The sequence below is a fragment of the Harpia harpyja genome, chromosome 7, assembly GCF_026419915.1.
Source record: "Harpia harpyja isolate bHarHar1 chromosome 7, bHarHar1 primary haplotype, whole genome shotgun sequence".
Classification (NCBI taxonomy): Eukaryota; Metazoa; Chordata; class Aves; order Accipitriformes; family Accipitridae; genus Harpia; species Harpia harpyja.
The window spans coordinates 56,181,063-56,205,680 of record NC_068946.1 but is presented as its reverse complement, the minus strand read 5'-3'; the positions used below and the strand labels follow the sequence as shown (position 1 = coordinate 56,205,680).

Genomic DNA, 24,618 nt, shown 5'->3' with positions numbered 1-24,618 from the left:
GCGGGCAGGTGCGGGGAGGCGGCTCTTCGCCTCACGAATAGCGGCTGCCGGGCGGGAGGCGGGAAGGCTGGGGCGCTGAGGGGAGCGGGCGGTGCCGCCGGGTCCCCGCCGTGAGGTGAGGCGGCCGCCGGGTAGCGGGCCCCGGCCCGGCCCAGCCCGTCGTCCCGGGGAGGCCCGTCGCCTCGCCGGTGCGTTCCCCGTCGGCTTGTGCGCGTTGGTAACCCGTTAGTCACGCACGGGTGGCAAGCGTAGAGAAAAAAGCGGGGGGGGGGACGGGACGGGACACCCCGATAACAGACACAATCCCTCAGGAAAAGTGTTGATAGTCCCGGTCAGGCACCGCGTCGTGCGGGGGAGGCAGAAGGCGATGAAGCCGGGCTGATCTGCGCCGAGAGCCATCGCTGCCCCTCGGCTGCGGGGAGCTCCTGGTGGGTTACGAGCCGGCGGCAGCCGTGCGGGGGGGCTGCCTGCTCCTCGCTGCCCGCCGAAGCCTTGAGCTAAGCCACCCTTTTGGCAGGTTGTTAAAAAGTGACTCCTGTTAACGCTTTCTCCAGTTTCCCGGTACCAGGAGGGAGCAGGCGTACCCCCCTCGCTCCAGGAGTGCCCCGGCGTCGAGCTACGCTTACCCTCAGATCCCAGCCCTGGTTACCAGATCCTGCAGGAGAACCTGTAGTAAGTTACGGTTACACGTCACAATGTTGTATTTCTCCCTTTAAGAATAGATAACTCGATTAATCGTTGTTGAAGCGTGTGCCCTGAAGCAGATGCATTTCTCCATCCTTCAGAGGAAGGTTCTGCTGCCTCTCCCGGAGAGCCTTTACATCCTAGCAGAGGAGTGCTCGCATGCACATGCAGTTAGGATGCTTTTTCGTATCATCACCCACAGATCTTAGAGGCCCCACCTCTTGTATCAAAAGTGGCAGCACCTTTTCAGCGTTGGCTGAAGTTTTATTACTTTTTTGAGGGAAATCTCACTCACTAGAAAAGGAAAGCAAAAGAAAAAAGCTATCTATCCTGTTCACTTGAGTAGCCAGATAAAGGTTGCATAGACATTAACTTTTTTCCCAGTGAGTAGTGGATAAAAGGTCCGGGAAGTTTTGTATTTTGATACAGTGCGCTCCTTTCCCCTCTTCCTGTCTGTGTGTGACCAGACTTGGCAGCACTGAAGCAAAGTGACAAAGCCCTGACTTACAACGTTTTATTTTCTTTTTTGACACTGAAAACTAACTGCATAAACTAGCTGCTTTGATATAAGGATGAGAAACTTCTTGGCACTTTGTATTTCTTGTTGCCCTTACAGAATAATTGATGAAAGCATTTTTCAGTATGTTCTAAAATAACATTTAAATAAATGATTTGATGGCCTTTGTTTCTCTTCTCAAAACATACCAAAAGATTGCTCAGAATTTTTTACCATCTCTTTGGGGTACAAAGTCTGTTCAGTGTATATGATATATAGCCTGTGAAGTATTAAATGATTCCTAAGCTAGACTCAATATAAGCAAAGCAGAGAACTCAGTCTAGTGCTAGAGTGCAAGACTGGAAATCCACAGTTAACATGCTTCTCTGAGGATAAGCAAGTCAATTTCTCTGCATTGCAGCTTTCTTATCTCTAACCTCGCACGGGCATTGTAAGCATTAATTGCTTCCTGTATAAGTATGTTAAGATGCAGAAATGGGTGTTGCCTGTGTAAGTGCAAAGTATTTTTTCTCTGTTCAGTTTTAATACTAATAGTAGCATGTTTGTTCCAAGTAGGAAAAAGTCATGGTAGAAGAAAATAACAATCCACAAGAGTTTGGCACCCTTAAAACAATACTCTCCTTCAAAATTAATAAATACAAAAAGAAACAGCAAAATTCAGGGAGCGCCTTATTCATTCAGTCCTAATGCCGTGTTAGGTTCTGGGCATGCCACCTGTTTGAAAGAGCAGTTTGAAAATACTTCAGAGTAGTTTTGTCTCATGGAAGGACTTTTTTCACCACCTGACTAGTAACCATGCACTGTCATAGAAGAGAATTGTTCACTTCTCAGTACAGTTTTCCTTTTAGTTCATATAATAAGACAACTGCTATCTTTATTCATGAAAATAACAAACCTCCAAATGTTAGTAAGATACTTGCTCTCAACAAGCTCCTGACAGCGCAACCGCACAGATCTTTAAACGTACAAAAGCTACTTTCTGTGTCAGAAAATTTTAATGCTTCATTTTTCCCTAGTTGTTCAGAACTAGATTCCTCTGTAATAGCAGTTATTTCCTCTGTGCGTACCAAGACTTCTGTCTTCGGCATTGTCTTTGTCCCAGTGTTAAAGATGTTGATCATTCACAGTTCCAGGTGATTTCAGTACAAGTGGGGTGTATTAAGCAACTCTGCTTCGGTCATGTCAGTGGTTCTGCAGTAACCCATCTAGTTTGTCTGCTGTTATTTTCTGGTTTTCATATCCTTTAATATATCCTAGCCAAATGATACATAAGGCCAAGGAAAGACTTCTGTTTCCAAACTTAAATTATATGTCACTACATAGTATTCATGTCCTTTTTAGATTAATGTATTCCTGAAAATTTAAGAATGCAATACAAAGCCACAGAGGTACAAGAATGAATAAAACATGCAAGGGTAAATATACAAACTTTGAATGTATGGCTTGTGTAACAGCGTGGTGTTTGCACCAAAGCATCTGTTTTATAACTTGCCGTGGGTGGGCCACATGCCAGTAACCATGATGAAAGGAATCCCATTTTTCAGGAAAAAAATTCCATAATACCTAATGTATGATGTTAAAGGGCACATCAGAGAAGAATGGACATACTTGATTGAATCAAAGGCAGTGATCTGGCGTGGATGCTTGGAAACAGTATAAGAAATAGCCAAAATATAAAATAATTCTTCTCTCGGCAATCTGTGTTTCCAGCAATTAGCAGCGTAGAGTTTCCACAGTGAGGGGGCTGCATTCAGACCATCACATTTAACATCTATTTGTAGATCTTCTATGAATTTCTCTTAACATCTATTTTAATCTGTTTTGACTTTTGGTTTCAACAACAGCTTGAGCCATAGAGTTCCAAGATTAATTATACATTTTGTATAAAAGTACCTCAACTTCACCACATTAGCTGTATACTTGCTGCTTGATATTCTCACTGGGTGGTTTTCCATTCATGTATTCTGAGGAACAGTGGACAGTCATTTTTAATATACTTTTTAATGACATCTGTGATTTCACAGGCATCAGTCTTTCTTCTCCCATAGCCTTTACAGGCAGAAGAAAAGTCCAGGTCACTTCCATTTCCCCTATATGAAAGCCACTCCACATCTCCACTCATCCTCATCTTTCCCTATGCTCTTTTGTGGGTTTTTTTTTTCCTACTAGAACTTTTCTTTTTCCCTCCCAGAGAAAATAGGAATTTAGAACATCCCTTTGCTCTCCAGATACGTAAGTGGTATCACAGTCAGACTGGTTATCAGTAGGTTGATTGTGTGACCTGCGTAAGTTCATGTCTACTAAGCTTTTACAGGCTGGAATGTAATAGTGCTTAAATAAAACCAGTGCTTTTTCTTGGCAAGTACTTTCAAATATTGTGTTGCATTATTTAAAATGTATATAGTGTTGTGCCAAAAAAAATGTATTCCTAGCTCTACTCTAATATCTACCACAACCTTCTAACCAATCTGTCATGCCAGAAGGTAACCTTTTTTTTTCTGGCAGGTGAGGATGGAGAAAAAGATTATGTATACTTATCTCCTAGAATGAATCCTTTGACTTGTGTATGATCTTATGCAGAAAGGAAAACAAAGCTGAAGAAGCCAATTCGTTTTCATCTGAATTTTATATCAATAATTACACAAAATACAGAACTCTTCTCTACCACCTAATAGAAATAAAATGGGCTGATAGATAACAGACTGACAGTTATTGCATGTATACTGCCTTTCAGTGTAATTCATTTATTATTTTTTAGGTAATATCAGCCTATACTGTTCTACTTACTCAATTTTATTGCTTTTGCTATATTACCTTTTCAAATGCAGAACCACAGGTAAACCAAATGTAACTATTCATCAACCCCATGAAGTATCATTTATAACATTAAAGCAATCACAGCTAATGCATCAGTTAATCCCTCTGATGGAGACTTCCTGTATGACTACACAGCCTGGTTTTACCATTTGAAAAGAAATTGGATAACCTTTGAGATAAATTTTCCTGCCCTATATGAGAAGGTTGAAATACCCTTGCATTTAAATACTTTATGCCCTGTACTCCCTTTATGTCTTGAACACAAATCTTAGAGCTTTTTTAAAGCAGAGTATGACACTTAGTCCACTCATCTGATATAGTAGGTGTGTGCAATGATAAATTACATACATTTGGCAGTAGTTCAGTTACTTCAGACTTTAGTTTCTTGAAGACTCTTAGACAAATGTCATCTGGGCTTTGTGATTTAATTTCCTTTTTTTCTTGCACATCTTAGTAACTGCCTGTGTCTTGCCTTCCTTATTTATAAAGGGTAAACCTTGGGCTGCTTCTTGCTAGAATCCGTCTTTCTGGAATCATTTACCTCTGCTTCTGTCTTCTTAATTAAATAATGGAATATCTTTCTCTGATAATGGAAGTGAAGTAAGGGCATTAGCATTAATACTGCTCCATGTTTTGCATGCATCTTACTTAGATGCATCAGTCTGCTTCAAATTTTAAAAGACGAGTAAGATCAGTAAAGCTGGAAAACACATAGAACCAAGTCTAAAACTTTACACTGAATTTGAGTGTCTTTCTACAGCTATGGACCCAGGAAGAATCTCAAATCTCAGTGAACTCTGTTTCAGGTCCAGTGAGAAGTCAGTGTTGAACACCCCAAGGTCTGTATTTACTCAGTGAATCAACCTGTGTTGGAAGATGGTAAAGAATGTTTCTTCTCCTGGTTTCTCTGAATGCAATAGCCGGCTGTTTGACTATATGCATACTGGAACTGGCACTCAAATCTCTGCTCAGTACCAGTTAGTGATGGTAAAAATAATATTCCAGAATTGTTTTCAGCCTGAGGGTGAGGATGATCAAAAGGACACAGGCACTTCTGGATGCAAAGCACTCATGGTGCAAGAAAATATTTGGGAAAATCCTTTTTGCTCTGAACTCGGAACACTGATATCCAGATGCATCTATATTTGGCATTACCAGAGAACTAATTTTGTCATCAACCTATTTCTTCATGTTTGATAAAATTTCATTTCAGAAATAAAGGATTTATAGCTTACTTTCCCTCAATGCACATTATCATTTATATAACTGACAGCTTCAGTTGTTAAAAGCAGTACATGAGGTTTTTTCCAATAAAGGGCTCACATCTTTCTGACATTTATTACAAGTTTATTACTTCTATACCCTTCTCAGTGAAGCTGTTTCATTCATTGTGGGAGTGTCTGAAGTACAGATTTTTCATTACCTGTGACTTACCATTAATTTTAGGCCAGAAGTGGTTTCATTTTGACTGGATGTTAAAAACAGGAAGGGCATAAAAACACATAAAGTCAATTAAGCTAAGAAAACTCATTTGCGATGGAAGGGGAAAGTTAAGGTACAGGTTTTTTCCCAGGTGGTATGTCTACCTTCTCAGAGTAGAGAGAAGGTGGGTTAGTCGCTCTTGATTTACTTTAGAATAAAAATCACTGCCTAAAAGATTGAGTGAACTGGTTATGCGATACAGAATGTTTTTACTTCTGTATCACCATCGTGGTGATTATATTAAGACAACAGAGTCCTTAACTGAGTGCTTAATTGAGAAGCACCCTTTGTCCCAGATAGATAGATAGTAAATAAAATTCTGAAGGGCATTTCTGTATCTGCACACAGATGCTAAAATCGGATTGCATGTTCACCTGTGGAGGATGAGGCCATTCCATGCCAGTTGGTCCCAGTGCCAGAGAATGGTGCTAGGCAAGTCTAAAGTGCTAATAAAGATGAAGCCTTTCCCTTTAGCTGTTCCTTTAGGAACGCTAAAGATGAAGCGTTCCGCCAAGTCCTAAATCCATGGTAAAGATCCCCCAAAATCAGTATACATAACTGCTTCTGTTGGGGGACCACAGTTGCAGTCCTAGCCTCTTAGATCATGGAGCTGAGCTAGTTTAATATTTTTTCCTTTATGCAGGACAGGATCTGGTCCTCTGTCTAGAAATGCATCAAATTTCCGTATCTGTAACATTTGTTTGATTCTCAATAATGTTTTAGGTGTCAGATAAAGATCTGCCACCTTGCCAAACCTCAGTAACAATTTTAATCACGTTTACTCTAATCATTTCTCTAGCTCATTCTTAGTAAAACTTACATGATAAATGAAGACATCATTTTAGTAAAACTCAATTTTCTTTGTCAATACAATTTATCTTTCCCCTTCAAATGATCTCCTTTTTTAAAATTAAAACTTCTGTTACTAGCATTATACTATCAATTGTTTGGGGGTTTTTTCCCCCTTAATATGTGCTTCCAATCTCCATCTGCATGAAGGGCAAATTGTACTTCAAAATCTGATATAGAAACAATGCTTTATGAATATTGGAAGTCATATAGCTTTCTTATTAGAAATAAAAAGTGTCTTGAATTCACACCGTAAAACTGCCTTTGGGATTTCAGCACATGTTCTCTTGGAAACCTCAGAGGCGTTGATCAGAGAGATTACTGTCTTTCTGGTCTCGACTCAGAGGAAAAATAATGTTTTACAAGTTCAATTAGAGTTCTTGAAAATAAAGTAAAACCGTTAGAAATGGCAATCTTGAATAGAAAACACGAAATGATAACAGGATTTTGATCTAGCTATGTGCAGGTCCTGCTTGAAACAACTCATAAGCCACAACAGATATAATTCACACAGGGAAAAGGGAGGTTGGCAAACCCAGGCACATCTGAGTTACTCCCTTGACAGCAAATAGGAAGTTTATCTTCCTTTGAGACGGCAATGGCTAAATGTAGTTATCTGTATTATTCTTCTCATTTTTGTTTCACATGTGTAATTGCATATCTGTAACTCGGAAGTAAAATGAGCATTCTTTTTAAAATCAAGATCACCCTTCCTTTAACTGTGAACCAAATGATACTCTAAACACACTTGCTGCTTACAAAAAAAAGGTATCAGTGGGCAAATAAATACACTATAATTGGGTGGTGTTTCGGGCTGATGCTGCCTAGGAGGTATCATTTTGTCTGGTCTAGTAGACTTTTTCTGAGCATCTCTTTTCAATTGGACTTCGCACAAAACTCAGAGGGCATGGTTGCCTGCTGCCTTCTTTCAACCCAGTGGGGCAGTGCGTAAATCATTCATCAAGGGTGTGGAAGACCTGTAAATAATTCTCAACTCTGCTCGAGGAGGCCTGAATTCATACATTTGGTCTCCCAGGTGTGAGCTGTGTGCAGACAGTCTGCCAGTGAGCAAGGTCTACAGGGCACTTCATTGCTGAGCTTTTTCAAATATCCCTGCTTGTACAGCTCTGCATTGTAAGAATTAGTATATTCCAGCCTCAGGAGGTAGCAAGTTAGCTATCCGCTGCAGGCAGAGGGACACAAAGGTATAGAAACTCTGCTTTTACATGCTGCTGCTGCATGCAGAGAGTGTTGTGCTGCATTACGAATTTGGTCAGTAAGGGTGGCAGTCTCTGTGCTGCATCCCCCTGTGTCCCCGCACGTGCCAGCAATGGATGGTAATTTCATATCACTTCAAGTGAGCAGGCCTGGGTCCAAGTCCCTGCTCTAAAGGTTCTTTAACAGGAGAAAATTAATCATTGATTGGAGGCAAGCTTAGGACCCAACTATCCACAGCATCACCCTACCTTCTTTCTGGCCCAATTAATACTTAATGATTCTGTACAAAGTGATGAGACTTTAATAGGATGGACTGAGAGAAATTTCCTTCCTGCCTCATTAGCCAGCAGTCTCCCAAGCTCTCACGGGAAATGGGAGCTGCAGGTTGAAGTTCTCCTAGGCAGGGGAAGAAATTAAATCCAAGTCCTGACATCCTGAGTGGGCACTGCAGCCACTGAACTGGGACTATGCCAGAGGCACCAGTGGTACCTCCTCTCCCTGCCAAAGGCACACCACCAAATACTTAATGAAACTCGCAGCAAATTCTCCACTGTACCATGTATAAGCATGTTAGTATGTGCTAAACATTGTATTCTTAATTTCCAGACTAATATTCATGGCGTGTGATTTGAGAAAACTACAGCGATATTTTAATCAGAATTATTCACCTGAAGTAGCTGTTAGATATTTATGGCATTAATTCAGGCTTAATGGCTTTCTGCCTAGGGAAATCTTTCATTTTAATAACACATAGATCACATCCAAGGGTGACCTCATTCATATTTGGAAAACAGATATTCTATGTACAGTGTTTTCTGGGGGTTAGTTTTGCTTCTGTCAGTAACTGCTGCCACATTTTAAATGAGATATCACATTTTCATGTGTATAATAGCGGCCAACAATCTTTTTGGCTCAAAAATAAACCGCAAATGTTCATACTTACAAATAAATGAACAGTCATTACCCATTGTGGTGTAAACTCGGTGTCTCACAACACATTTGCATTTACTCCATTTAAATGCAGAGGGGTTTGGCCTTGGTACCTACAACAATAACAGAAATATTACTTGTAAAGAAATGCAGTCTACTATAAAAGGAGAAATTAGATTTCTCTTTGTAAGTACTCTTTCCAAATGTTTTCCTGAGGCATTACCCAAATGTCATTCATATTGCTTGCAGAGTTTCCCGTGTTAAAAAATGCATTAATTTGGTTTAATTTTGCAAGGAATTATATGAATCCATCTGAAACCATGCAGTTCACTGAAATCTTTCTTGTAGTGGGAAGATGCCACCCACACCTTGGGAGAGCATCTGCTGTGTTGTAGTCAGCCTCCAAGTAACGTTCAAACCTGGAAGTGGCTTAATTGCCTCCTTCAATGCTGCTGTCAAAATTTCACGCAAGACAGAATGTACTAGGTTGCTATCAACCATTAACTTTTTCCTACCTCAGTTAAGGTTTGTAACTCCACCAAAAGAAATAGTATAGCCTTCTCCTGCTTCTCTACATAAGCTGAAAAGAACAATGTGTTTCTGTGTAGGTTCACTCATACTGAAGCAGCACATAGCTAAGAATGAGTTAAATTGCAAGTATAATGGTGTACTGTGGGTTGAAGTAAATCTTGAGTCTGCATAATAAAAGGATTAAAAAAAGTTGAGTTCTGTGACAGTGCTAATTTGTGAACAGCTGCCCAATTCTAAGCCTATTTATTTCAGACTTTCTAATAGAATTATGAGTGCTCTACTGCTGAAAGGGAAACCCTTTCTAATTAAGTTCTTACAAAACAGGGTGCATTATTTACAACTAAGAATTGGTTAGTTTCAGACTTTTTTTCCTATTCATCAATTAATTAAAGTCAGAGAACAGTTTCAACATATTGACATCATCTGAAACTGTTCTATTTTATGTGAGCATAAAGCAGCATATAAATTGTTTACAAACTTCTGCTTATTAGGAATACTTCAAAGAATTTGAAACCACAGATTTAACACTGGCAGTATCCATAGATGTATACCTTCGGTTCTTCTAAGTACTCCTGTTTCCCAATTTATGTAGTTAAAATGATACAGAAACAGGCTGTAGGGTAGGCGCCAGGCTGTATTCAGCTGGCATCTCTGAACACCAGCAAAAGCTACTGTAATTCTAGGGAGTGCATTCGGATAGAAGATAGATGTACCAGTATGGAGTCAAGCCAAACTTTGTGGGTTTATTGGGTTTTGTGGCAAAAGAGGGCTTTGTGAAACTGTGCCACTCATCTGGTCACTCGCATTCGCCAGTTAGGTTTCCTGCTGCTGGTATCTTACTCTAAGAAACTTGAGGCCCTTCTTGGTTTTATTCCAGTTGTTCCTTCCTTTTAAGATGAATCTTTCTATTTTTTACTGACATTGCAGAATCTCAAGGTGTTTTTTTCTTTCCTCTGGTATCAGCCCCATCAATATTTTCCTTCCTGCAGTCATTAGACTCCCGCTATAGCCAATTAATCCTGGCCACATTTGTTTTGTTGATCAGTTGTGATTTGAAAGAATGCTGTTTGCATCTGAACTCAAAATATGATTTCCTACCACAAAGCTGTAACATCGTTCATTCATTTTTAATGCTTTTTTTCAATTTGTCTTTTTTGGGGGGAGGCAGCATAGACATTTATACATGTAGAAGCAAAATAACCTGATCTGATCTCATTACTCTGTGCTTACCAAAATGAAAATGCTAGTGGAGAAAATGCTCTAAAATGTCTCTGAATATGTAAAAGATAATTAAATATTTCATTTCCCGTAATTTTTGCAAGCCTTTTGCATCATATGCTTCCTATTGTCAAATTCCTTCTTCTCTCCCCAGATGTTGTCAATTACAAGAACACTGCATGTTATGACAGAAATTTATGAAGACTTCTTCCACAAATATTATTCCTCATCTGATTTTTGAGATGAGCATTTCACACCATGTCCTCATAAACTTTCTTTTTTTCCAGTCTTTGAAGGCTATTGACATTTTCTCTCTTTTTTCTCAATACTCCTTTTTTTTTCATTTTGTAAAGGGAAAATACTAGTATGATTTGTGGTACCTCTGACTTCCCTATTTCATATCTCTGAAAAATAAATATCACTTGGAAAATATATTGATTTGAAAGAAAATTATTCCAGTCCTCTTTGAATTTCATTGTGGTGTTTTCTTTCACTGACTGACTTTTAAAGATTTTGTTTTAGCTTGCACACTGAAGTAGATAATTTGTTAAAATACAGCACCTTAGTTGTACCAAACATCCAAGTTTCTCTCTTCATCTTCTTTTGTCTTCCAGGTGTATTCTCCCTTATGTCTGCATAGTTTGACAACAGCATCTAAATTTTATTTCTGCTGTCCTTTTTTTATTCTATGACTGCGTGATTTCAACACAAATAAATCCTAATTCAACCTCTGGTTAAACTCATCTTGTAATTGACAGAAGGTCTTCAGGTAGCATAGTTACCTGAGAACGCTTTTAACACACTGATTGTGTTAGGATTCTTAAGCTCTATGCTCAGGAAGTTTGTGATGCTGTTCCTTCTTTCTTGTTGCAGGTTTTAGGCATATCACAGCAACCAGGTCAAGAAATGAACAACACTGAATTCGTGAGACTGTGGCATTAACCCTCCACTTCCCTCAAGACTTTAAAGAAGATTTTGGTGAAATTTTAGCTGTCAGCAGGTATGGAGTTAACATTATCACTTTTCTCTTGAGTTAGAAGTACAGAATAAGGTTCTAACATCATACTCCTGCTTTTGCACAGGAGTGTCACGTAGTGTGGTACCATTACTCTAGGTTATTTACATACATTCACACATTCTGTAAAAGCTGCTTGGTGCTTCACGTTGTTCTAGAATAGAAACTGTCATCGGGAGTTCATTGTAGTTGGTGGCTCCAAAGCCTCCTTGAGCTAAGGTAACAGTGTAAAAGTGTATCTATTACAACATGGTTTCAATTCTTATTTTCAACCACCTACACAAGAGGGTGGCAAACCTGCTCACTTCTGTATAAAGAAAGGAGATCACAAACAAAGCAGACTCACATCATCCTTATTTTTCAAGGAAGAGTAGGCTTCCTATTATTCAATAAAGAAACTCTAGACACTAAGGCTAGCAGAATCTACTTCCCTGGCGAGGTCCTGAAAATCTCTTCAGTGTGCTGTCCCTGAGCAAAAACAGTCAAAGCTGGTGGATGTCTAAAATGATAGGCTGGTGCAAGTTATTAATGAAATAAAAGCCTAACAATAAAGGACAAACCAGTGTCTGGTAGAAATATGTATAATTTACTCTACAGTGAAAACATAAGTAGGTACTTTCCACTGAGTGAATATCACCTGAGTATGACTTCGAAGAGAAAAAAAAAGGTGCTTCAATATATTGTGTTATCCAAGGAAACAATTCTAATCTGATGTCTCTGGTCCTTTACTGGACAGGAATAAGGAGATAAAGGAGAATTAAAAACGTGTCTTAAAATGCTGGAGCAGTAATAGTGACTGGAGCATTCTTTTTTCATATTTTATAGATGTTTTCATTAAAAAATGTAACATTATTAAATAAAATTATGCAAACATTAACTACAACCTATGTCTATCGAATGACTCAATTTCTCCCTCATTCACTGCTTTAACCACAGCAGTACATTTAAATGGTAGTGTTCTGGACAAAGCTGAAGAAACCAGTCATTAACACAATACCTGTGGATTCATAATGTTATATCTTATCCTGCTTGAGTAATAACTTTGTAAGGCCTCTATTATACAAGAATAATTCAGTCTGCACTGGCTATATCCTTATTTCAGTATTCAAAGAAAGAAAAGAAGGAATCAGCACATCACTTCCAGCCCAAGTAACCATATTAATAGACAGCCCATGTAAAGTCTGTTCTTCTTGTAAAATTACTAAAAGCCCTGGTTTTGTGGTATGGCTGTAGTGCACAACAGAGCACCTGTCCATTGTGCATCTCCATGCTCAAGTCCTGACAGAAATGTGACCATTTTAGCTATTTGAAGCTATTGCTGCCAACTCGGGAATTTCTGCGTCACACTATTGAAAAGTACACAGTCTTGCAGGAGCCTATGTTGTCCTGAAATCAATGGTTTAGGCTTCTAAGTCACTAATGTTTTTGTTCTTATGTGACCCCAGTCCTACCAGGTGGGCTACCAGGGCCTGTTCATAAGTGTTCTGGGAAAATCATGAAGGAGAAAATAAGACATTTTCATGCCAAGATGAAATACAAAAAGATGGACAAAATATAAACAAGTTGTTGGACATATGGCTTCTATTTGCTGTGCTACAGATAAAGCATGCTCACTGTCAGCAAAGGCTGGACAGCTACGTCAAAAGTTTCACAATGCAGAATAGATAAGGGATTAAAAAGCCAAGTGTTTCAAAAAGCCTGTTGTAGCACATTGTGTAGAGAACTCTTATGTAGCCGTATGTACAGGTTCACAAAATCTAATAATGGTAGCATAATGAAGTTAATATCCTTTGGCTTGCTCCATGGCCAACAGAGAGGGGTACTCCTCAGCAAGTAAATCAGGGCAGCTGAGGTTCCTGCTCCAGAGCCCTCTCTGGAGGAACCTCTCTCAGTTGGCTTTACAGGGAGCTCTGGCAGGTGTTTTGTGAGGTTGAGGCTCACTTGAACCTTTAAAATATCCTCCTGTAGGCATTGAAAGAGCTCTGAAGATTGTTCCAATTAAATCCTCAGACTGCTTAACTCTGCAGCGCACTGTGGAAGGAGGAATCAGTGAAACTGGCCAAAGTAATACACATGCAGACAAACAGTGGCACTTTGAGGATAGAATTAAGTAGATACATAACTACTATTGTCAATGTAATATATATTGACTAAATCTAAAGTGCTCTATATATATGCATTTTCCAAGCACAGAGGTCAAATGAAGTCAAATGATGCAGATATCTGATGAACTAAATTTTATGGTTTTAAGGAAAAAAATGCTGTATTCATATTTAGTATATCAACCAAAACAACAACAACAACAAAAAACCAACCATACATTTTTTTAGTGGTTATTATATTTTATGGTTTATGAATTAAGAAGAAGGAGCTGTAATGGGAAATGTATTACTGTGGCATAAGCATGACTATCATAATAATGTGAGAAATGTTGATGGTGGTTTTGGATTATGCAGTAAGTGTTAACTTTTCACATGATTTACATGGGTTAACTTGAAAAATAATTAATGCTGGAAAGCCAGGATTACTGCTATTTGCAGAGGTTTTCTTCTTCAGAAATAAATTTTGTACCGGCAGTTGCTATAATATCAAAGGATATTATTTGGTGTATATTCTATACAGGTTCATGTGCATGCCCCAGGTTTTTTGCAGGGTGGCTCCATGAAGGAGAGAAATGTCAGGGGGATAAAACAGGATATGCAAGAAAGATCTAATGCCATGTTATTGTAAATGCAAAGCAAGAATAAACCAATAAATTTAAGGACCTCTTGCTGAAACAGCTCTGCTATTTCCTTTTGATCTGGCGGTTAAACATTTAATAGTACCCTGAATTATCCACAATAAATTCTTTCCTTTCTATAACTTTCTTTCCCAGAATATGCTTGAGTTTTAATTGAGGTTTTGTTTTCATTCCATTTTCTTATATGCACACCTATTGTAAAGTAAAATTTCTTTTCATTTTTCTTGTGCAAAAAAGAGACTCTAACTCACATGACTGAGAACAGTGTTTAGATATGAGTGTCCATATGAAGCACCTGGTAGGCAGCATACCATATGTATATGGGAAGATACAAGCTGAAATTTTACTGATTGAATTTCATTACGAATAATCATTTGTTTGCCCAAGTATCTCGAGCAATCTTCACTTCAGATCATCATTTTTACAAAAGATTTTGCTTAGCCATTTGTGAAAATTAATATTAAAGATAAATATTACAGAAATCATATCTTCATCCATTTTTAAAAAGGTCTACTTTCAGTTTTAAATTTCCACCCAGGAATAAGATATTTTTCTTAACTGAAGATGGCAAGAGTTACAGAGATGTGCCAGTCATGAACAATATTTTAGTAAAAGACTAATTAAAGACTTAATATACCAGTTTTAGCTATTTAATATATAACCATTTTTGCAATGCTATACTAAGTTTGTAACAGATTTTCACATCTTAAGAATGTCTATTTAGCAGGAGACAAAAATGCAACTGATTTATTTGTGGAAAGAAGCTATGATGTCTTTATTGAGTCTAATGTAATGGTTTAGTAGTACAGCAGTTAACTTGTCAGTTTTGTTTCTGAAACTTTTCCAAGTGTTTAATGTTTACACAATAGACCTCAGTAAAAACTGTACCATCTAAAAAAAAAAAAAGGAAAGCATACATTAAAAAAAAAACAAATCATTAAGAAATACACAAAGTAGCAAGAGTATGAAAAATTTCTTTTTTTCTGTATGCCTTAAAATAGAGAATGGAACCACAGAGGTTAGAGGTTATCATGCCAACAGCACAAGAGATGTGGAACACATTTTTTTCTTTCAAAGCTGTGTAAGTAATAAACTCTGGTAGTTAAAACATAGGATGTAACAGATGAGCTAAGAGAGAATGCAAAGATCAGACAAAGTTATAAAAACTTTAATTATCTCTGAAGCAGGCAAGTTGCAAGAAACTAGGGGATAGGCTTAGCCACAAGGGTGTAAAGAAAGTAATTTTGTAGAATAAAGACTCTTGAAAAGCTAAAGTATTTATCTGCACAGTTTTTTATTATAGAAGAAACTGGAGAATTATCTTTTCTTTAAATGTAACAAAGGTAGACTATCACACAGAGAAACGTCAAAAGTAAAAAAGCAGAGGTTGGATCAAACCAGCCATATTAAAGTGCTATGCAACTCCATGGCCAAATAATACTTTTCTAAGAGATCTGCAAGAACCTAGGGAATTACAGATAAAAAGCTGGTAATATAGCCTGAAATATAAATTTAAAATAATGTTATAAAACAACTAAGCTTTATACTTGAAAGCCACTGGCCAAATCATCTTGTTTACATCAAATACTTCTCTTTAATTTAAAACTTTTATAGAACATCAGCAAAACAGATGATGGTAAAGAAAATCCAGATTATCTTGGGTTTTTCTACAGATGACAAAATTCTTCAAAAGTATGCAAGAGACTAATCACAGAAGTAAAGACTGCCTTCGAGGGAAAGAGTAAGAAGCCTTTAGGTATTTAAGTAAGAAAAGGAATTTATGAGAATGGCAGAGCAAATTCAGTTGATAAATATAACATATTCTGGAAAGTATAGCCTGAACACTGATGAAACCTGAAGTATTATTCTCAGTAAAAAGACCTGGATGTCATTGTGCTCAGATCTCTGAAATACTCCATACTAATACTCAGTATTACCATGACACACAATATTAAATCTTTAAAAGTACAACAGATCTAGCAGAATGCTCAGGGATAGACAGCACAAGTATAAAGAAAAATGGCACGTGCAGACACAATGAACTAGTTAGCCTAGAGCTGGTGTCACCTCTAAGGAGATGTGTTGAAAATGTACATATAAGAAAGTAGAGACAGGCAGGTGTCTTCCCTTCATACCTGTGCTGTTTTCATCTCTTAAAGACCAATGACATTTTGAAAGCAGGAACAGCATGTGAAAGCTGTTCTACAAAACTGCCCAAAATGAATGTGAATGAATGAACATGCGTTTAACCACTTTTCACCGATACTCATTTAAAATACCAATTTTGAAGTGTTCAGTAAATACAAATCAAAAGTAAGTGTTGTCCAAATCTTGGATCATGCTTCAAAAGCTGGTGTTACTAAGGTCTGATTAGTAATTAGCTAAGCTTGTCTGCAGCTATAAACAAACTCTTCAGATTTGTGGCTTTCCTTGATATAAATATCAGTAGAAACTGTAGCATACCCAAAACTCAGTTAAGATCATCATCTACGATTCAAACAAGAGAATTTGTTTCCTTCGTCTGCATACCGAGGGTAATATTCATCTATTCTATTTAAAAATTAAAATAAAGTTTACGAGAATATGATTATCAAGCATGGTAACCATATTTAATTAGAGATTGTCTTAGGTTGTAGAGAATGTGAGTAAAGCCTAGGAAGAAAATTTACAGGAAGGGTACTGGATGAACATTGAGTTTACCTACTTGGTTTACCCTCTATCTTGCAGAAAGGTTGATAGCTACCAAATTGGTTGGCATACAAGTGATGGACTTAATGGCCGTCTGTTCAGGGACTCACTATTTACTTATCTCAGCTATATAGATGCATGCCAGAAACAAAGGGGTTTGAGATTAGCTTATAAGAGAAGCAGAGGGGTTTTTAGCTGTACAGTTTTAAACTTTAGGATCTTTCCAACAACCTTTTCTGAGACAAGCATGGGATGAAGTAGAGTGAATAGACCCATGATTACAGACTGATATTCAGAAGCATGTCAAAATGACTATGTAGAAGAAATGTAACAAACGTGACACTGAAGACAAAGCAAAAATAATTCCAGGCTGGCTGGGAAGATCAACTAGAGAATAAAATAAAGCAAGTCAATCTCTTCAACAATGATGTGGCATAAATGTTTTAGGTTAAAACGTATCTTTGGACATCTATGATGCATGTTACAATCCCTGATTGTAATATGCCTCCAGATCACCATTAATACTAATCCCCAAGTTGCATAGTACAACTCCACACTGGGTGTTTACACAGAGAGTCACCAATGTATATCTTCAATTAAATGAAATGTAAAAGCCGAGTAGTCAGATTATCAGAACTCCTCAAGTGATACCACCATACATGCAGCTTCTTAGAAGGTTTTTTTTCAATCCTTATTCTGTAATTTGCCTCCAGGGCTGGGGGAAGTTACACAGACTGCAATTACCTTTCTTAGGAAACAAAGCCAGAACACAGAACTAATGATTTGAACACAAGTAACAACCGTGCTTTTCCTCCCTGTACACCGGATACTATACAGCTAATCAGGATCTGACTCTTAGCCAAGAATTCATTTGAAAGTATAGTACCTATGCGGCATCTAGACCCCATGTTGCTCTTTGAGCACAGCCTCACCTCTTCCCTCAGACCAGCACCTCCCTGGATCTCTTTAACTCTCATTGTAGTTCACCTTGGCTGCAGCACTTCCAACTGAAATCTTCATTCAAATGCAGCTCAGACCTAATCGGTAAGCTTGACTCCTCGTGCCCTCATCCTGATGGCCCTATAGACCACACAAATTAAAGACAAGGTACAAAGTAGAGGAGGATAGCGTAAGCTTTTGTGTTTTCTGACCACTGATGTTAGTTATCAAACTTCTTTGCTAAGTTTTATATTTTCAACAGCTTTATTTAGAAAGTGAAATATGGAAAAGAAGAGCTAAAAATAATACTACCAGCAATGACAAAGTGACAACTAAAGTAGTGATAGTCAGGGACACACTACTATATTTAAACTCAGTGAAATGGTTAACTGCTGATCATTTTGACTGGTGCCTGCTTTCTGTGCCTTGCTGGAGAACATGAATGCTTACAAATTGCTTCCTTTATGCATATGGTGTGTCTCTTGCTTGTTTGTTCAGCCTGTTATGTTTGTCTAAAGTACTTGTGCTCCAGCGTATTCTAGCATCATGACTGCAGTGCCATGGTTATGGCTGAGAGGCATTTAATTCTAATTCTGTGTTTTCAGGAGCTTAACATCATCTAAACAAATTACTTTTTGGATGCAAATTTCTGTGCCTGTTCTGAACCCAGAATGAGCTACCTGTTATGTCCAAACTCTGCCACAGCTGGGGTGGCTAAGAAATTTTTCTTCTCCATATTTTGAAAGTATTTATGGAAATATTTTTGCCTGTTGGAATGCATCCTTTTTATTCATTTGAACTTAAAGCATGACACTTCTTCTTCCATTGCTACCTGTGTACATGACAACATATCTGATGGCAAAGCGTAGGGGATTTTGCAGAAGTCAAAAAAGAGTGGCACATGTGCCACCCTGCAGTTCCAGGCACTGCAATGAGCACGCACAGGTCTATGTGCCCATTACTTAGTGTTATCACAGATTGCTGGGGCCATGATTCAGCTCAACTGCTTCAACCTAACTCTTCTTCCTTCCCTTAGCAAAACAAGAAGTGCCCTGAGGAAAGATAGAGCACAAGTTAGGCAGCTGTGCAGGGGGCCTCACTGCAATTCCTCACATTTCCATAGATTTCACATGCAACTCTGGCAAGCCATTTGGCAGCAGGTGGAAGGGTGGCCCAGAAAGCTAGGTTTAGGAAATGGAGGGAGAAGAGCTCTAGAAAAACATATTTCAAAGCACTTTCCATTGTCTACAGAAAAATCTAGGAACATGAGTCCCTGCGGGCCATAGCTGGCCTTTGTGAATACTCTCCTTAAGTACTTTTCCCTTATCTGTAAAACAGAGACAATAGCACTTTCTTACCCCAGGGATACAAGAGTAAATGCAAAAGAAAATTTTAAGTGGTCATTATACAGTCTTACGTACATATATGCTTTTCAGACATTGCCAGGACCTACTGCCCACCAACTTGTCTACAAGTTCGCAGTCAGATAATATGTCAAAGGTGTAAAAGTGTAATTTAGTCTCCATGCCATGCCCATTCAGACATTGGATTCATTTCTGATGCTGCTTACAGCTGAGATTTGATTTCACTTAGGGTAGGATTAAAAAAAAATCTGCTGCATTATAAAAGAAAGAGCCATAGACATACAAAGGGTCTATTCTATTAAAATAGTTCTGTATACAGAAACTTCTTAGGTAACTAATGAAGAAGTTAAACTATAAAGCAACGTAAGCAGAGTCTGAGCAAACAGGCATATTAGATAATGTATGGACTATGTGTTATAGAGAATATTAGTGGGCTAGTAGTATAAAATGGGAGAATGCAAAGTGTCCTTTATTGCAGTGTATTTTGATAACTTGACAATGGAGAGTAGGACAGCTTAGCAAAACTGTTACCGACTCTGATAGTGCCTTGCTGAATCATTCATCACTTCAAAAGAATACAGAATTTTCTTGCCAAATGAATATATTACATCCCCCTCGTGTTTAACTAGATGGAACTGAAGCTGAATAGAGAACAAAATGTAAACACTTCTTGATCTATTTAGTGGCTACTGGGTCTGGCTAAAAAAAAGCTGAAAATCTTTTAATATGCTGCAAGAACATGTTTGGAGACTGATATTGCACTACTGTCCTAGAAACAGATAGCCAGCTGTTAGCCATTTTAAGCTAGATATTTATGAGAAAGCTAAATGCTGATAATTGTATGTTGGTTGTTTGTTTTCTTCTGTGCAAAGGTACTCAAAAAAGACACTTTAAAGATATTTTACTGGATATAAAATAAAAACTAGACCGAGTCCCCAGATTATATGTCTGAAATCCTTAAGGGAAACAGAATGGAATAATAAAGAGGGAAATTTAATCATTTGAAACCTGTTTGCATGTGGCACAGATTACAGAGTCACAACTGTAGAAATTGCGTGGTGGGTAGCTAGGAGTCAACAGAAGTTACTATATTTAGTGATTAATTTTTTGTTAAATGTTAACAGAGGTATTGCAAAATATACCTATTAAATCAAAACTTACCAGAAAATACAAGAAAAGCAATACTGCAGATGCAAAACAACGTAGATGTTGATTTCCTTTAAGTATACAACATATTGTTAAAAAAATTCATCACTAACTTAATTTATTCCACATACTGTAGCCAGTAAGCTGTTCTACATCACTTTGTACTTATTCTTGTTTTCTACAATTCTGTAACAGTATATGTGTTTTTATAGCTATGGTGATAAACAGCATGGTGATATTAATAAACATTTTCAAATAAGTATCTATCATGATTTAATTTCGATAAATTGTCAGACCACAAGAGTTTGGGGATACTGCTCACTAACGATTGTTTTCTAAAACTAGTTCGAGAAGTCTTGCAGTTTGGGGCCATCTTGGCACGTAGTACAAACTCATATATGATACAAGGTCTGCTCCCTATCACGGCAATTCATGCAATCTCTCCAACACCACCACAGCGTTAATTACCCAGCCCGCCTACATAACTGTAAACTTATGCCTATGCAGAAGCCTGTGAAGTCTTATTTCTGTCACTTAAATAGGCCCAAGTCATACAAAAAGAAAAAAAAACACAACAAAAAACCTGTTTAAGGTTATCCATATCTCATACATACATATATGCACATATACACAGGTATGTGCATACACCTGTATGTGCATGTAAACTGATAATTTGGTATAAAATGGTAATGCAAAAATCAAGTTAAGAGCAGAAAAAATATATCCCAGAAATTTTCACTGAATTCCTGGAGTCCTTCAACATTTTTGTCAAAATATCAACTTTTGAACATGGCAATAAAGCTTTAAAATGGGAGGCATTTTTACCAGCTTTTCTTGAGACGTCTCAATGGATCTTGTTACCACCCCTAATATTACATGTACAAATGGCATCCACCTGGTATAGATCAGAATGCTGGAAATCACTCTCCAAATTTCCCTTGCAGTTTTTCTGCAGGGGTTCATAGGACCTTCTGCCACCCCATGCATGGTGCTCCATGCATAGTCTCAGTTTTTCCTAGAGTAACCATAGGTACCTTATATCTTCATGATACGAGGTGGTGTTGTGCAAAGTGGTCGTGTTAGCCTAAGGGTGGAGAGAGTAAGTGGATAGTAGTATCTCCAGCTACTGAGCAATCGCAGAGAAGCCAGGTTCAGTCAATAGCTGGCATGTCCTCAGAGCAGATGGCGATACTTACTAATGGCCGTTCTGAAACAAAGAGGGCTTTTAGGACTGTTGCTCAAGAAAGCATGGAATATAAAGTTAAATTCACACACACAAAAATCCAATTTGGTTTCATGTCAAAGTCACATATAGTCACCAAATTGTGAATGATCTTATGTTTGACACTGTAGGTTATTCTGGGTCCATTTGTGACATAGTCCTGCACCAAAAGGCCTTGCAAACCCAGTCAGATCTACTTCTTTTAAGCAAAAGCAGTAAATTTTTACTTAACTTGAAATACCAATGAGATATAAACAAAAGAGAAATAAAAGGTTGGATAAATGCTGGCTGAAGGGAATAAGGAGAAAAGCGGGAGTAAACTTTTTCATACAGATATGAGACAAACTGAAGTGTAGATAACAGTGGTAGCAAGGAAAAGAAAATAGAAGGGAAAGAAAAGGCAGACGTGCTCTCTGGAAGGGAAGAGATAACTGGCCAGTGGAGAGAAACAACACTGGGGAAAAAGAAGGTAAAGACAAGTGAAGGGAAAAAAAACCACCTGATCTTCCAAAAAAATGGCTTATCAGCCAGAGACAGAAAGGCTGTCTTTAGAAAAGAAACTCGGACATGAAGAAATCACAGTAGGAGATAAAGAAATCCCCAAACACCTAACCTAGATAGGAAAACTGAAACTGAACATGGAGTCAGAACAGAAGACAACAAAAATAAAGATGAGAAAGAATTCTGCTGATCATTTCTTCTGACATTTTCAGTTAATGAGTCTTATACTTGGGCTAGCATATGGTTTCTGGTATGTTTTCTAAATCCTGTGGAACCTATGGCGAAGCGTCTGGGTGGGAGGTGACAGATGACAGCACATCTTGGAGACCCCTTCTTGGTCCGGATTGTTAAATAAAATTAAGTTCTCCAAACAAGTTCAGATGCACAGCATCCTTGTTGCTTGTAAATATTAATTTGCAACACCTTTTAACAACTTGTCCAAAAAGTCTATGCCATCGCTAAAGTTTTATCAGTCTGTATAAGCTTGGCCATGTCAAAGAAAACAGAGCTAGCCAGATTCATATCTATAGATAGATTCCAAAGATCATAGAATCATTGAGGTTGGAAAAGACCCTTAAGATAGTTGAGTCCAACCTTAATAAACAAAGAATTTTATAAGCATCTTCTTGATGAAACAGGTAGTTTCATCAAGTGAAGTGCATCAATCGCGTGATCCCAAGGCAGATGCATTGTCTTATGAATAGTGCCAGCCAAATACTAGGCATACCTTAGGTTTTGTGACATGACTAAAGCACGTGGTCAGCCTGTGACGGAGAGAAGCCTGAAATGGGCAAACAGCATCGCATAACAGGACATGCTGGCCTTAACATGTTGCATGGGAACAAGCACTTGAATTTTGGGCAGGAGAGTTTGGTGCTGCCCCTTACGCTTCTGAGCAATACAAAGTGTTATAAACACAATCCCAAAGAGGATGACCAAAGAAGAGACCAACATAAATACTTCTGATCCTCTTTCCCAAATACAATACAGACGAAGTAGTACTGAGCATGACCAGAAAGGATGAGTTAATAAGCAGGAGTGAAACATCTGAACCAGGAAACATTTCATCAGAAAAGACACAGAGCCAGGCTGCACAAAGAGTGAAGCAATTACCAAAATGCCAGGGCCACACAGCAAGCGAAAGCCGTAAGGATTTCTAAACGTGGTGGCTGGTTAAAAGGAGTGCTGCAGTTTTCTCGGAAACCGTGCCCTTTGGGACAGCTATCCCAGGGTTCGAGTGCAGCATTCAGGAAGGAGACTTTCCAGCAACCAAGAAGTTCAAGATAATTTTCTTTGCCTGGATTTCAAATTACAGTCCAGTTGGCGTACGGTATTTCAAGCAGAGGCTCGGGAACTTGGGCGACCCAAGCTGGCACACAGGGCTTTGGCATTAGCTGTGGAGAAGGAAGACGGTGCAAATTGGCCACCGTCACCTTTAATAAAAACATGTGTGTTAAAATACATTTGCTGTGGGATTACAGCAAGTTGGCAGCGCAGGTTTCAGCTGGGGGAATTTGGAGCATGTAAATCTACGGCAGGTGCTCGTGGGGGCTGAGGGTGGTTCCCAGCCTGGGTTGTCAGCGAGCAGCTCGGCCTCAACCTAATTGCACATCAGGACAAGAGAAGCAGGACTAGGCCATGCTGCCTGGTTGCCTTTTTTGTCAGCTGGACAACACAGGAATGCCTGCAAGGAAATAACAGAGCACACTTGGTCCAACACCAATAGGTAGTATGTAAGGTATACTCCTGCTATGTATCCAGATAATACATTTGTAAAATAACCCACCTTTCTTTCACATTCCCTGCCCTTTCCAAGCTCTAGCAGATGGACTTGATTAAAATAATGTTGCTTTGCTTGGGAAATGGATATAACTATAAAAATGGATGGTTTGGAGAAGTTATAATGCAAATAAATTTTTTGTAGTGGCTTAGGAAAATCCATTAGCTAAATATTTCTACCGCTTCTATTTTATAACCCGTAAGCCATATTCTTACTAAAGAAACTATAAATTATTACATGAAATGCAATTACAGAACATAGTGTTTGTGATACTGATTTGTGATCAGTAAAACAGGGCAATTCATCCTTTTACAAGACAACCCAAACAATAATGGTAAAAATCTAACAGCTTTCAACCATCACATATTTCTCAGAGAAGTGAATAATGTTTGAGAGACTCTTCTGCAAGATCAACAGAGCCACTTAAATCAGACTGAATCTCTCATCTAGGAAAGCAGAAGTTCCCTCAAATCCCAACACTTTTTACTGAAGTCAAAGGAGTTCTCTGAATATTGAACACTAAAGCCATAAAACTTTAAAGATATACCTTTCCATGAACTCACATCTAGGTCAAAATTTGAAATGATTCAGATCTCAGTTTCCTATAGAAGATGGATTTGGCAACGTGTGTTACAAAGTCAGCTACTGATGAGATAATCTAATAAAGCAAAGATTCAGTTAACGCCACTTCCCTGAACTCTTGTGTGGAAGCTCCAGGGAAGGTTTTGCAGATTCTGAGCCATGCCCATGCGCATCAGCAAGGACAGCTTTTTAAAATACATATTTAGAATACAGTTGAAGTACTTTATTTTTGTGAATGCTAGCACAAAGCATGTTTGGGATTGGTAACTTTGACTTGCTTGTTCACAAAGCTTTATTATAAAACAAAGTATTTTCAAGAGAAATGTAAATTCTTGCAGGAATTGATTGACTAAGAAGTAGATTATGCAGGGGTTTTTTTATTAAGCCAGAGCAAA

At 38.3% G+C, this 24,618-nt stretch overlaps 1 protein-coding gene and 1 long non-coding RNA gene across 3 annotated transcripts in view; one reads left to right on the top strand and one right to left on the bottom strand.

The window, feature by feature from the left end:
- The window catches only part of GALNT13 (polypeptide N-acetylgalactosaminyltransferase 13), a 195,385-nt gene that overhangs the window by 152,267 nt on the left and 18,500 nt on the right, over positions 1-24,618 (bottom strand). Inside the window, exon 2 of one of the 2 annotated variants that reach the window (XR_008235994.1) lies at positions 8,511-8,610. The gene's annotated coding sequence lies outside the window, so the exon portion shown is untranslated. Of the gene's footprint in view, positions 1-626; positions 710-8,510; positions 8,611-24,618 lie in introns of those variants that run through there. The other variant, XR_008235996.1, reaches the window with a different exon arrangement.
- LOC128144166 (uncharacterized) lies at positions 539-12,548 on the top strand. The gene is made up of 3 exons (XR_008235999.1): positions 539-672; positions 4,779-4,857; positions 11,120-12,548. It is a non-coding gene; the product is annotated as an uncharacterized LOC128144166 (long non-coding RNA).